The sequence below is a fragment of the Phyllostomus hastatus genome, unplaced genomic scaffold (genome assembly GCF_019186645.2).
Source record: "Phyllostomus hastatus isolate PE091 unplaced genomic scaffold, TTU_PhHast_1.1 phas_scaffold_317, whole genome shotgun sequence".
Taxonomy (NCBI): Eukaryota; Metazoa; Chordata; class Mammalia; order Chiroptera; family Phyllostomidae; genus Phyllostomus; species Phyllostomus hastatus.
In genome coordinates, this window is record NW_025334023.1 from 15,591,880 (window position 1) to 15,607,305 (window position 15,426).

At 35.1% G+C, this 15,426-nt stretch overlaps 1 protein-coding gene and 1 pseudogene across 3 annotated transcripts in view; both read right to left on the reverse strand.

Moving 5' to 3' along the window:
- The window catches only part of GRM5 (glutamate metabotropic receptor 5), a 475,017-nt gene that overhangs the window by 303,670 nt on the left and 155,921 nt on the right, over positions 1-15,426 (reverse strand). The window lies entirely within an intron of this gene.
- LOC123805621 lies at positions 8,752-9,237 on the reverse strand (annotated as a pseudogene).

Genomic DNA, 15,426 nt, shown 5'->3' on the forward strand with positions numbered 1-15,426 from the left:
TAATTGGAATAATCTATTATTCTCTGATGTGTTTTTTGCCAACTCTATTTTTCAACTGACTGTTTTGAACTTACCGTTTTGATTAATGTTGGGCATTTACATAAATAATTTGAAATTAGATATAGTGATTGTGATGGCATTAGTGAAAATTCTCAGTATTCAGTTAAACAAGAAAAAATACCTGACACATTTGTAATTTTAGCTCCTCTCCTTATAGCTTTGTTTTAATATTTTCTTTTGTTTATACAGTAAGTTATATGGAAGCAGCTTGCAAAAGGAGATAAGTTCATAGTTATTAGGAAGAGTTCTAATTCAGCTTGAATAGTCACTCTAAATCTCATCTTTCTCACCTGAAAATCAGGAGTAACACTGCCTAATGCATGGGCATTGGGTATATTATATTTAATATATGTACAGTTCTGACAGAGAGCCTGAACCCAATTAATTGTACCCACTGGAATTATAAACAAGTATTGTAGGCATAGTTAAGCTGCTCTCCTTCAGAGCAACTAAAATAAATAATGTGTCAGGTGGCATTAATACTGATCATTAGACTAAAGAATAAGCTTATTGGGGAAACATGATTTTATCAGAGCAAAACCCAAGTAGTACACTTTAAAATTTAAATAGGAAAGAATCTTAATGGATATGAGACATAAAAATTCAGCAGAATAATAATTTAATAAAAGAAACCCATTTTATATGCGAAACTAAGAATAGGAACATATATATTCCACGTTTTCCAGTAAAATTGGGAAGCCTGAAGTGTTGAGATTTTCAGTAGCTGATAAAAATACTGTATAGTGGAATTATATATTTTTTAAAAAAGGAGAAACTAAAAGTGTTCATAGGCTTCTTGAAGAAAATTAAATAGATTATAAGCAATGTATGGAGTAAGGGAAAATCTGAGAAAGCAAAGATTATTTTCAACAGCACAACAAAAATTCTTGAGAAAGGAATATATGGCATGAAATATCAAACTAGTCTATGGATTCATTTTAAGAAACTGCTAAAAGGAGGAACCCATCAGACGTTCTCTTTTAAGTAGCAGAGGGCCTGTTACTTGGAATTATAAAAGACATGTAATCACAGCCTCACTTGACTCAGCACATACTAGATTCATGATGATGCAAATTTCAAATACTGATTTTTACCTTTATAAGTGCACATATAAAGTGAGAAGTCATTATGCAGTAGAATACACATGTTATCAATACTTACTGTGAAAATTAAAGAGTGAGACAATAGGTTGAGAAGTGGAAGTGGGGAGAGCTAGTGGAAAGGGAAGGGTATTCAAATCTTCTACTCACAATTTGGAAGTAGAATATACAGGAAACAAAAGTAAGATGATTGAGCGAATTATTCAAAGCTAAGAAAATAAGACTAGCCAAATACTATTAAAAGAAGTGAGAAGACGTGAATGAAAAGATGACTATTGTTCATAAATTAAAACGTAGGCATTAAAAAATTAAGCATATACTCATACTACTTAGAAATATAAAGGTGAAAAAAAACGCATAAAATTTTCTTTTTACTTGGACCCCTCCTGTACTATTCTATTTTGAAAATATAAAAGTACAGCTTGATGGAAAAATTTAAATAACATACTTGGAAGTTGCTGAAATTGAAAAGTAGAGCTGGACAATTTTAAATGAAATGCCATGTGAATATCACTGAATAAAGAAATCAGGCATGCTCATATTGAAGATAAAATTTTCCTATAATATTCTTGAATCAAATATAAAATTGTAAATATTAATTTATAACTTAGAAATTCTCATATGTTTCTGGTGATATATATCAATATGCAATTATTCTTATACTATCCCTATAATGAGAATAACTGGCTAATTTTGTAAATAGCATTATTATAGTATAAATTTAATCAAAATCAAATATTATTTCAAACACTTGCTTAACTATCTTTTTTTGTTTTAATTTTCTATCATATCATTTGGTTTTGGCTACATTGTTTTTTCAAAGATGCTTAATTCTCTTTCCATTTCAGTCACAGAATGAGAGCCTAATGCATGAAAATGTAAAATAGATCCAGGGTTATTTTTTTCTTATATTATGAAACACAGTAATCCTGAAACCCATGACAACATGCTTAATTCACATTTATTCTAAGAGTAGATACTCTAACTTAAGACTATATGAGTCATTTCTGGTATACCAGAAAACTTTTGAAATAAGATGGTTTCCACAAGATGCCACTGATCCAAATGAAAAAAGTAAAATCCAGTGACTTTTCCTTCCTCTTGTCAAATGACCTACTTACTGATTTTCCAATATCAAGATCAAGGGATTCCTCTGCAAAGTCTTCCCTAACACTCCTGTGCATTCCCTCCTTTGTGCCTCGTTTGATCTTACAATAGAACATTGTCACCTTTAAGTGGAACCTAATCAACAAAACAAACAAGCAAGCAGAATGTAACCAGAGACACTGAAATTAAGAATGATCTAACTGTAACCAGAGGGGAGGTAGGAGGGGAGAATGGGGGAAAAATGGGAAAAGGGATTTCAGGAACAACTATAATGGACACAAGGACAAAACCAAGGGGGGTAGAATCAGGGGAGGGAGGTGGGAATGGCTGGGGTTGGGGGAAGTGGTGGGGGAAAATGCAAACAACTGTACTTAAATAACAATAAAATTAAAAAGAAAAGAACATTGTCTTCTCTTTGCTCCTACTAAACCTTCAGAACATGAGTGTTCTTTACTTTTGTATTCCTAATTCCTCACAGGGACCTGGAAGATAACTAACACAAGTTGAATAAAGAATAAATGAATGTTGAGCAATTTTTCATATGTCTCTGGGCCCTCTGTATGTCCTTCTTGGAGAAGTGTCTGTTCAGGTCCTTTGCCCATTTTTTAATTGGATTGTTTGTCTTCCTGGTGTGGAGTCATGTGAGTTCTTTATATATTTTGGAGATCAAACCCTTGTCCGAAGTATCATTGGAAAATATATTTTCCCATACAGTTGGTTCCCTTTCCATTTTGCTGATGTTTTCTTTAGCCATGCAGAAGATTTTTAGTTTGAGGTAGTCCCATTTGTTAATTGTTTGCTTTACAGTGATCCCTCACCTATTGCAGGAGATACATTCCAGAGACCCTTGCAATAGGTGAAAATCTGTGAAGTAGTGGTGCTATATTTATTATTTACATATATTTTAAGGCTTTATAAACCCTTCCCACACTCCTGTAAACCTTCCCCACACTCTTATAAACACTTCATATGCTCTTAAACACTTTCTACACTCTTAAACCTATGTAATTTTAACAACATATAAAATTCTATATGGGTACTCACCAGTAAAGTATACATAATTGTCCCTCACTATAGAGTGAACCACAATATAGTGAGAAATGACTGTGTATCCCTTGCCCTAGGCAATGTATCAGTGAAAATATTCACTGTGGGACAGTGAATATTCAGGTGTGGGACATCTGAAATTTTCCTGCCTATATTCTCCTATAGGACTTTCATGGTATCACTTCTTATATTTAAGCTTTTTATCCATATTGAGTTTATTTTGGTGTATGGTGTACGTTGGTGGTTTATTTTCAATTTTTGCATATAGTTGTCCATATCTCTCCCAACACCATTTATTGAAGAGGGTATTTTATTTATTTATTTATTTATTTATTTTTTATTTAATGTTCATTTATTCACAGTAAAAAGTCAACAGAGGCCTAAAAGTATTTCTACCAAAAAAGTAAAAATAATATATAGAAGTCGAGGTCTCAGGTATTTTCCATGTCTATGAACTGCCATTTTTTTTTATTTTAATCATTGTTCAAATACAGTTTTCTCCTTTTTACTCCCAATCCAGTCCCCCCCTCCCACCCACCCCACTTCCCTCCCATTACCACCCTCCCCTTAGTCTATGACCATGTGTCCTTTAAGTTTGTTCCTGTGAACCCTTCCCACTGACCCCTTAAATTCCCTCTTCTCTCCCCTCCGGTCACCATCAGCCTGTCCTCTATTTCAGTGTCTTTGGTTATATTTTGCTTGTTTCTTTGTTTTGTTATTTAGGTTCCTGTTAAAGGTGAGATCATATGGTATTTGTCTTTCACTGCCTGGCTTGTTTCGCTTAGCATAATGTTTTCCAGCTCCATCCATGCTGTTGCAAAGGGTAGGAGCTCCTTCTTTCTTTCTGCTGCATAGAATTCCATTGTGTAAATGTACCAGAGTTTTTTGATCCATTCATTTACTGATGGGCATCTTGGTTGCTTCCAACATCTAGCTATTGTAAATTGTGCTGCTATGAACATTGGGATGCATAGGTTCTTTTGAATTGGTGTTTTAGTATTCTTAGGATAGAGTCCCAGCAGTGGAACTGCAGGGTCAAAAGGCAGATCCATTTTTTAGTTTTCTGAGGAAGTTCCATACTGCTTTCCATAGTGGTTGTACCAGTCTGCAGTCCCACCAGCAGTGCACTAGGGTCCCCTTTTCTCCACAAGCTCTCCAACACTTGTTGTTTGTTGCTTTGTTTATGATGGCCATTCTGTCTGGTGTGAAGTGGTATCTCATTGTGGTTTTAATTTGCATCTCTGTGATAGCTAGCGATATTGAACATCGTTTCATGTGTCTTTGGATTTTCTGTATGTCCTCCTTGGAGCAGTGTCTGTTCAAATCCTTTGCTCACTTTTTAATTGGATTCCTTGTCTTCTTAGAGTGGAGTCGTGTAAGTTCTTTATATATTTTGGAGATTAAACCCTTGTCTGAGGTATCATTGGCAAATATGTTTTCCCATACAGTTGGTTCTCTTTTAATTTTGGTACTGTTTTCTTTAGCTGTGCAGAAGCTTTTAATTTTGATGAGGTCCATTTTTGTTTATTTTTTCCTTTATGTCCCTTGCTCTAGGGGACACGTCAGTAAAAAAGTTTCTTCGTGAAATATCTGAGATTTTCCTACCTACGTTCTCCTCTAGGACTTTAATGGTGTCACGGGTTTTATATTTAAGTCTTTTATCCACCTTGAATTTATTTTTGTATGTGGTGTAAGTTGGTGCTCAAGTTTCATTTTTTTGCACGTGGCTGTCCAGTTCTCCCAACCCCATTTGTTGAAGAGGCTATTTTTACTCCATTTTAGGTTGCTACCTCCTTTGACAAATATTAATTGACCATAGAGACTTGGGCTTATTTATGGGCTCTCTGTTCTGTTCCATTGGTCTATGTGCCTGTTTTTATGCCAGTACCAGGCTGTTTTGATTACAGTAGCCTTGTAGTATAGTTTAGTGTCGGGTATTGTGATCCCTCCTACTTGACTCTTCTTTCTCAAAATTGCAGCAGCTATTCAGGGTCGTTTATAATTCCATATAAATTTTTTAAGTGTTTGTTCTATGTCTGTGAAATATGCCATTGGTACTTTAACAGGAATTGCATTGAATGTGTAAATTGCTTTGGGTAGTATGGACATTTTGATGATATTAATTCTTCCAATCCATGAACACGGTATATGTTTCCATTTGTTTGTGTCTTCCTTGATTTCTTTCTTCAGTGTTGTGTAGTTTTCTGAATACAGGTCTTTTACTTCTTTGGTTTGGTTTATTCCTAGGTATTTTATTTTTCTCTTTGCTATTTCAAATGGAATTTTTTCCTTGATCTCTGCTTCTGCTGTTTCGTTGTTGGTGTATAGAAATGCCTTTGATTTCTGGATATTGACTTTGTATCCCACTGTTTTGCCAAATTCATTTATTAGGTCAAGCAGTTTTTTGGTAGAGTCTATAGGATTTTCTATGTATACTATCATGTCATCTGCAAACAGTGACAGTTTTGTTTCCTCCTTTCCGATCTGAATGCCTTTTATTTCTTTTTCTTGTCTGATTGCTGTGGCTAACACTTCCAGTACTATATTGAATAGAAGTGGTGAAAGTGGACAGCCTTGTCTTGTTCCTGATCTTAATGGAAAAGGTTTTAATTTTTGTCCATTGAGAATTATGTTGGCTGAAGGTCTCTCATATATGGCCTTTATTATGTTGAGGAATGCTCCCTCTATTCCCACTTTGCTGAGTGTTTTTATCATGAATGGGTGCTGTACCTTATCAAATGTTTTTTCTGCATCAATTGATATGATCATGTGGTTTTTGTCTTTGCTTTTGTTTATGTGATGTATTACATTTACTGACTTGCGAATGTTGAACCATCCTTGCATCCCTGGAATGAATCCCACTTGGTCATGGTGTATGATCTTTTTAATGTATTGTTGGATGCGGTTTGCCAGTATTTTGTTGAGGATTTTAGCGTCAATGTTCGTCAGTGATATTGGCCTGAAGTTTTCTTTCTTTGTTGTGTCTTTATTTGGTTTTGGAATTTGGCCTCATACAAAGAGTTTGGGAGACTCCCATCTTTTTGGATTTTTTGGAATAGTCTGTGAAGGATGGGGGTTAGCTTGAAGAGGGTATTTTACTCCATTTCATGTTCCTGCCCCCTTTGTCAAATATTAATTGACTATAGAGACATGGGTTTATTTCTGGGCTTTATTCTGTTCCATTGGTCTATGTGTCTGTTCTTATGTCAGTACCAGACTCTTTTGATTACAGTGGCCTTTTAATATAGTTTGATATCTGGTATTGTGATCCCTCCTACTTTGTTCTTCTTTATCAAAATTGCTGAGGCTATCTGGGGTCATTTATGGTCCCATATAAATTGAAATATTTGTTCTATAATGGTGAATTATTTCATTGGTATTTTAATAGGGATTGCATTGAATCTATAAATTGCTTTGGGTAGTATGGACATTTTAATGATGTTAATTCTCTTAGTCCATGAACACAGTATATGCTTCCATTTGTTTGTGTCTTCCTTAATTTATTTCTTCAGTGTTCTGTAGTTTTCTGATATACCACTTCACACTGGTGATAATGGCCATCATTAACAAATCAACTAACAACAAGTGCTAGTGAGGTTGTGGAAAAAAGGGTACAATGTTAGTGGGAATGCAGACAGGCACAGCCACTGTGGAAAAGAGTATGGAATGTCCTCAAAACACTAGAAATGGAACTGCCTTTTGACCCAGCAATTCCACTGCTGGGGCTATATCCTAAGAATCCTGAAATACCAATTCAAAAGAAGCTATGTACCTCAATGTTCATAGCAGTGCTATTTCCAATAGCCAAGTCCTGGAAACAGCCCAAGTGCCCATCAGTAAATGAGTGGATCAAAAAGCTGTGGTACATTTACACAATGAAATACTACACAGCAGAAAGGAAGAAGGAACTCCTACCCTTCATGACAGCATGGATGGAACTGAGGAGCTTTATGCTAAGTGAAATAAGCCAGGCAGTGAAAGAAAAATACTGTATGATCTCACATATAAGTTGAACCTAATCAGCAAAACAAACAAATACGTAAAATAGAACCAAAGACATGGAAATAAAGAACAAACTGACAGTAACCAGGAGGTGGGGGGAAGGGAATAGCAGGGGAAGGAAGGTGAAGGTTCAAGTAAAGGAACATGAGCAGAAGACTCATGGTCATGGACAATGCAGTGGGGACTGACTGTGGGAGTGGAAGTAGAGGCCTGGGAGAGCAATAGGGAAAAGGCTGGAACAACTGTAGCTGAACAACAATAAAAAAAAGAAACTTAATTGTAAACCTTAAAAAATTAATGAATGAGCAGTAGAAAGTAATCAATACCTACTGGGAATTTTCCAGATGAAATAATTGTCAAATTGATTATCTGGCCTACAATTAGAATCTCAGCATTTGCGTCTAGAATGTATCACTCAAATTATTACATAGTATTTCACTTAAAACTTAAAGAATCATGTTGTGCAATAGTTAAGCCATCTGAATTTTCTCCTGAGTACTTCAGTGTTCCCCTGGATAGAAAGATTTTAATATGTCAACCCCAAATATTATGTAAAGGTAGTTGTTTTCACTAGTACTAATTGACCTGTATTGTGTCAGTCATACTTCCAGAGAAATATCTGCCTCTACTTGAGACTGAAAGTACACAATGAAAGTAAAACTTGCTAAAGAATAACTTTAAATCTCTCTTCTGACTTAAGAGAAATGATTTATTTGATATTTAATGTTTAAAGACACTAAACAATTCTTCAGTGTGTTCTGAATAACCACAGAAAATTGCTGTTTCTGGTGGTACCAATTCACTATCAGGAACTGCTGTCCTTATGTGGCTTAAATATACTTTCAGATAACAGTAACAAAGAATGGTAATATAAATAGAATATATCTAGTAAGTGAGAAATTTTTCTGACAAAATATTCGTTGGAGAGATGGTTCAAATTTATAAATCTTATGTGTGTTGGAGAAAATGATGATAAGAATAAAAATTAACAGAATCCTTAAAAATACAAATAATTTTCTTTTCTCTGACATGAGTTTCTGGTTTTCTATTGTACTCCTCTTCTCCCACTATAATCAAACCCTCGTTGTTCCTTACACATGAGCTTACATGGTAACACAACCTCCTATCATCTCCTAGCTTTCATTTTTTTATGCCTTATGTACCACTACTGGGGGGATCTTATTTTTTTTAACTAGGCAATGAACTTCATTAACCATTATTTTAAACTTTAGTCCCTTCTTCAGCTTAGCTGCAAAGACTGATTTGTCTATAAGCCAAAACTGAAAAGAGCTACAGTGTCTAAGGGGCTAGGGTTTAAAAATATTTGAGATCTAGATTTTATTAGATCCATAAAGGAAATTTTAAAAAGCAGTCATATTATAAAATAGTAGCTTCCAGTAACTTCTTCAAGTTTATCTTCAGAAGTTGACTCAATTCAATTTGCTTCATTTTTGGAAACCTCATCAAAATTCTCCACATGAACTGGAACTTCATCATCATCATCCTCTCCTATAACAAGGGTGCTTTTCCATGCACAGATTGCTTGAGCAGAGCTTCAGCCAGTCTCCTTTATCTAGTCAGACTGTGTGCACCAAGCTGATTTAAAATGCTGGGTAGTGTATCTCTCAGCTGCTTTGGCTCAGCATGCCCTGTAATGGTGAAAGTGTTCATGCCAGAGATGCCTGAACTTTAGGGTTGTTAAAGTGGATCACCATCCCTTGGTTTGTGAACATGTTTACCTCTTCAATACCACAGATATTTCTTATGCCTAACTTCTATAATGAGAACTGAAGTTTTTTTTATCATATGCTGTAGCTGTTCTGTGAACCACATTCTTTCTACGAGCATTTCCTTTCTCACCACCGTGCACATATGCCTGCAGTTTGGTGAGTTTCCCTTGGTTCATGGTAGTTTCTTTCACCTCATTGGAGAGAAAATGGGGCAGTGCAGGGCACTAGGGGGTGGTTCTCAGGGGGGGGGGTGAGTCTAGGGGATTCAGGGGGTCTTGGGCAAGGGGGTGGTTCTTATTTCTTACTAGGCTCTTCCAAATGTACCTTAGATACCCCACATATTCTCACCATTACTTTTAATCATGATGTTCTTTCCACCTGGAATACCCTTCTCCTATTTCTCCATGTTGACCCATTCTTTCTGGTCCAACTCAAATGTCCAGACTGTAAACTTACTTAGAATGTAGACCATATCTCCATAGTGCCACCCAGAAAATTCCTGTGGAACTAAATTGACCTGCTCCACCATGCTTTTCAAGGATCTCCCTACAGGGATAATGTAACCTAGTTACTCATTTCATAGATAGTAACTCATTTCATAGATATTAACTCATCAAGTATAGGTATAATACTAGGCACACAGTAGACTAGATATTTACACATTTTAGCCTATTGATCTATTTTATAATATTGAAGAGTATAATTTCTGTTACTTATAATTGCTAGTAATGCTTATAATTGTGGTTCATTTACCTTTATGATAAGGTTAATCATACAGATGATTTATTTGATATTGAGACTTGGTTAAAAATACCATCTACAATATTAACATATCTTCTTTAGTAAAACATAACCCACTTTACATAATTTGTTTTGTCATGGGATTTCTAAGAGTTCCCTGATTCAGATGACAAGTTATGGTGTTAACTAGTATGCTGTATTAGAATGAATTTAAAGTTTATATTCTGTATTTTTATATTACATATATATATTTATGCTCCATCCTATATATATTTATTTATTATAGTTTGAATAGATTCATATATTCTATTTTCCAAACTGTAAACCCTTTGAGGGTAGTAAATACACTTGTTCAATTATATTTATCATCAATAGTGGGTAATCAGGGATTTCTTGAACAGAAAAGGAGGTACAGAAAGATAGGTAAGAATAAAATTTTATATAAATTTATTTGTTCAAATATAATTATCAAGTAGATTAAAACTTTCTTTCAGAAAGTATTCACTTTAGGAATTACTAGTTTAATTTTTAAAAAAGTATTAAGTTTGGCCTTCCATATTAGAACTTTTATCCTTTTAGTTGGACCAAATTATCTTTTGTCAAAAAGGAAATTAAAATTCTCAATATAAACAGTAACTTAAAAATACATTCCAAATGGCTTTTACTACTAATATCCTTTCACTATTATAAATAATGTATTCTATTAATGACTACTAGTGAAGGAAAATGCTGTCATTTCTCATGAGAGTTACTGCCTGGCATGATACCATCCCCCCAAAATATGCGTGGGAAGGATCAATAAACCAATGCCCACTCACCCTTTCCTGCCTTTTCAGGGATCATAACTGTGCATGAGGAGATCTTAGCCAAACCTGCCCATATTGAGTGGGCTGTGTTTTAGTTAAACCAGTGTGGTTACCTAAAACAGCCAGAAGTGAGAAAAGCTAGAGCACCAACACCTGTTCTCATTTTTATTAATATCTCTTTTATAAGGATGTTCTGTTCCTCTCTTTTTAAAATACATGCATTTTTCTCATTATAACCATGTACAATGATTATAGCAATTTCAAACTCTGTATCACTCATTTGTTTATGTTTATCTCCTACGACTAGATAATAATGTTCTTTAAGGAAGAGATTTCTATCCTCACATCAGAAACAATGTATATAAAAACTTTTGTTGAATGGAAAGAAAAAAGGAAGTTAAGTGACCCAAGGAATATTCCTAAATAAGGCCATTGAACTTGACAGCTAGGTGTTTTAGATGCTGGAGATATAATTAATAAAAAAATTTAAAGCTAAAAGATTGTTGTTAAATGTTATCATCATCATGTACCCTCATAAAGATTCCATCAGTAATTATAAGTGCCTTTACTAAGAAAACTTTGCTAACAAATGGATTTCCAAAGTTTGTCCAATTATTTCAAATCCTACCCTGGAGTCTTTCTATGACATGAACCATATCACACAGTATTCAGCATAATAGCAGGCCTTTATTGGATCTCATCCAGGTTGTCTCAATACTCCAACTACTAGAAGCATCTCATTTAGCAAATTTACTTTAGTCATTACTTTAGGCACAGGTTATGCAAGCAAAATTTGAGCAATACTTCAATAATGAATTCAGCAGGAAAAAATGTTAGTATAACATAACTTAGTAACTCAGATTTTGAACTATATGTATAAAATATTACTTATGGGAATACTAACCATGGCCACAGATATTGTCAGAAAAAGTATATGTCAAATGGCTTAATGAATGGTATACTAAGTTGGTAAATTTTTCTTCTGGCTACTAGGAATGAAACTAGAAAAAGAAGTTTGACCTTAAGGGAAAAGTTGAATACACTAAGGCATGCATGACCAAGGACATGAAATGGAATCAATGAAAGAAATGTACATGACAGTTATAACTGCCACACATGTGAAGTACTTATACAAGTCTGAGTTCCATCTGTAGTCCTGTTCTGAGCCTTGGAATAAAGTTGTAGCATTTACTCCTTATAGTAACTTTGGTTCTTGTAATGGGTTGAACTAACCAAGAGAGAGAAAATTAAAGTAGAACCTAATGTAGAAAAAAATAAAATAAAGCTTTAGAATTTATTTTCAAATTTCCGTGAAATGGCCAGTTCAAAATAGCATGATAGAAACTGAATAAGGACAATCTGGCTCAGAGAATAGAAGTCTGAGTTGGAACTGTTTGGGAGTCATCGACATATGGGCAGTAACAGTAATAGAGAAAGTGTAGGATGTGAAGGTAAGAGAGTTCTGATGACACCCTAAATAATTCAAATATTTATGCATCATTTGAGAAGTTAAAGCTCACAAAAACAATGAAGAAGGAGATAAATCAAAGACCTAGCTCACTAGTCAGTGGGTTAGAGCATCATCCCTACACGCCAACGTGGCAGATTTGATCCCCGGCCTGGGCACATAGGAGAATCACCCAATGAATGCATAGATAAGAGGAACACCAACTTGATGTTTCTCTCTCTAAAATAAATAAAAAATAAAAATATAAAAAAGAAGAGAAATCAAGAGAATGCATTCTTATGGAAACTGAGATGACAAAGGGCTTCTATTTTCTTTGTACAATTAATTGTGTGAATACTCAAGTAAGATGAATAGTAAATTTCATCTTGATTTGGCATCATAGTAGAAGCCATAAAAGAACAGGCTGTATGACCATCATCATCATCGTCATCACTATTAAAATTTTTCTAGATCCTGTGAAATTAATTGGTTAAAGGTTAATAATATGTACCAATTACTGCACAAGTCATTTCAAATAATAATAGTTATTATTTAAGCCAACTCTTCTTATGAGGTAGCTATTATTCCTCATATTTATAATGAATTTCTTATTCTGGGATAATTTGCCAAATAATGAATAGCTGGTTTGTGGAAAAACTGGAATTTCAACCTTTATCTGTCAAATTTCAAAACCTGTGCTCTTTTCCTATAGTATATTATTTTCCCTCAAGAACTGGGAATTTTGACCCTGACTGGTGTAGCTCAGTGGATTGAGCACGGGCTGTGAACCAAAAGGTCACCAGTTCAATTCCCAGTCAGGGCATATGCCTGGGTTGCAGGCCAGGGTCCCCAGTGGTGGCCTGGTGAGAGGCAACCACACATTAATGTTTCTCTCCCTTTATTTCTCCCTCCCTTTGCATCTCTCTATTAATAAATAAATAAAATCTTTTTAAAAAAAAGAACTGGGAATTGCTCAATAGTTTTGTGGTTCTTTCAAAGGCCCTTACCCACAGCAAAATGTTTCATTTGAAACCAGTTACAGATACTACTAAATTGAATTCATCTCAGCAAACATATTTTATTTAACAAATAACTTTTTTCCTATTTACTAGAAATATTATAGACATGTATGATTTAGTACTAAATGATCCAATCTGCATCACTGCCAAGAATTGGTGTTTAGCTATCAAAGCCTTCCTACAAAACATACAATGCCTAATTATAGCTTTTCTACAGATGAAGGCCTGTAAAATTAGCAGGTGGTTTTGGAACCGGACATGCCATGTCACATTATTAGTTACTTAATGAAATCTTTCTTGGGGAGAAAGGACTACAGAGGGACAAGCAAAAGGGAAAAATTAATTTTGGTATTAAAATTTTTGCAGTATTTTAATTATTACCTGTTAATATAACTTAAATTGAGATTTGCAAAGTTTTTAAAAATCACTTTATATTGATCTTGTCAAAAATAATGCAGTTCTGACTAGTTTCATTTTCTGGCTATTCTTCCTAGAGGAAAATAAAAAAAATGAGACAGAAGCTATGACCCAGATTCCTGCTCTAACCCTTCAGAATTCAACTTCCTTCTACTTTCTTTATAAGCTGTCAGCCTCACAGCTGAAGCCTGCCATGCATGTCTCATTAAGAGTGATTCCATTTCCACAGAAAGAATAAACCTCTATATGGAACTGTGTGCCAGTGGGCCTGGGGGGTTGGTGAGTTATTCATGTGCCTCTGTTTTAGCTTGCTAGTCACCTCTGATCCTCTATTCTAACTGGGTCTAATGACAACCCAGAAATTCTCCCATTGCCAGCTGAAGGCACAAAATTCTCTGCAGCACAGCCAAATCTGTTCAAGCTTGACAGCCTTTTCTGAAAAGAATTAACTTCTTTGACAGCAGCTCCTTGTCCCGCCACCACTTTGTCCGGTTTGGGTGGGCACTGTCTAGGCTCTGTGGTTGCTAGATTCCGTCTGGGAGGACTCAGTGCCTCCTACAGTAGTGAACGGAAGGGCTCAGTTTGGAAATATCTGTCTGGACCATCATTTACTTTAGGACTGAGAAATGAGTAGAAGGAACTGAAGTATAGTACAGTGGCTATGCTGTGGTTGTTTCCAAACTCTGAACTTCATTTAGGAGTGAGTCAAACAAGCCTTGCTGCAGAATTATGGCCTTGGCAACTGTTGTCTGTAGGTTAGACAGCCTGTGCTGTCCAGTGTGGGAACCACTGGCCACATGTGGTTACCGAGCATGAATGTGGCTACTTGATATGTGGCTAACTCAACCTGAGATATTTTCTTGGCATAAAAGACTCAATACAAAAAAATGTAAAATATCCCATTAATACTTTATAAAATTGATTTAATGTTGAAATAATAAATTTTTAGATGCATTGAGTTAAATAAAAATGTACTTTTAAAATTAATTTCACCTGTGTTTTTACCTTTTTTAAATTACACATCTAGCTAGCAGTGTATCTTTATTAGAGTATTATTACCGCTGTGCTCTCACTGCCCACTCACTCCAATATAACAGGTTTTTTTCATGTTTTAGTGTAATTATTTTGTTTTTACGACTCCTTAGGAGATTGTGAGCTAATCAGCAAAAGGCATTGCATTTTAATTCCCCTCTATCCCCCCTCTAGAGCCTAAGGTGACTAAATATTTGTTGAATAAATGCATTTGAAAAAAAATAAGTACTAACTCTTCCACCGAGATTGTTGAGATATAAATGACATATAACATAGTGTAAATTTAATGTGTGAATGTGATGACTTGATATAAACATATGCTGTGAAATGGTTACCATAATATGGTTAGTTAACATATTCATAACCTCACATGGTTACCTTTTATTTTTTGGCAAGGATACTTAAGAAACGCTCTCTCTAGCAACTGTCAAGTGCAATATAGTATTGTGAACTATAGCCTTTATGTAGCATGTTAGATGCTCAGAATTATTCATCCTAAACATTTGCACCCTTTGACCAACATCTCCCTATTTCCTCCACTATGCACCTCCCCACCTGCAGCTCCTGGCAACCACCACTTTCCTCTTTGTTTCTATGAGTTTGGCTTTTTTAGATTCCACATATAAGAAAGATCATGCAGTGTTTATGTTTCTCTGCTTGATTTATTTTACTTAGCATAATGCCCTCAAGGTTCATCAACTTTTCTTTAATGAATTGTTATTAAGCATCTACTGTGAACAGCTGTGCAAAGCAGCTGTGGTGTTGAACCAAGAGCACTGGGCTAAACTAAGACGGGGTCCATGGTGAAGGGCAGCAGAGCTTAGAATCCTGTGCCTCAGATGAAACAACGATAGTGTTTGAAATCTTGGTAGCTCATCACCTGCATGGTTTTGAGAAACCATGTAGCTTTTCTTGTCA